Below are 545 nucleotides of genomic sequence, written 5' to 3' on the forward strand. Positions count from 1 at the left end.
GTCTGGCGTCTGTCCTGAGGGGTGAGGGTCTGGGGCGGGATGTGATTGGCCCTCTGGGTGGTGGTGGGACACCCTTGCTGTCCTGGGATCTGGATCCATCCTGCTGACACTAGCTCATTGTTGGGAGCCATCTGGTGGCTGCTTTTATATCATTTCTTCCTTGAGGATCATCTAGGGAGGGGAAGCGGCCCTGGTGCCCCAGGCTGACTTCCAGGAGGCTTGTGGCACTGTCTGAATTGTGCCTGCAGCGGCGCCAATCCATCCCTGCCAGTCCGTCGGTGCCAGGCCATTCTCTGGAAATTGGACCTGCAGGACTACTGAGGGAGTGAGTAGCTGCCGCCAGACTGGTGGGCCGCTGGGACAGGTCAGTCAGCTGAGCGGTGCTCCCACTGTGGGAGTGCACTGACCACCAGGGGGCAGCTACTGCATTGAGGGGGGATCGATAATTGTTTATTATTTTACCGCTGAGTGGATGTCCTCTCTTTCTTTCAACACACCAATTCGCTCCATAAAAATTTATGTTATTATGGCTGGTCAATGTTTGC

Source organism: Myotis lucifugus, unplaced genomic scaffold (genome assembly GCF_000147115.1).
Source record: "Myotis lucifugus unplaced genomic scaffold, Myoluc2.0 scaffold_991, whole genome shotgun sequence".
NCBI lineage: Eukaryota > Metazoa > Chordata > Mammalia > Chiroptera > Vespertilionidae > Myotis > Myotis lucifugus.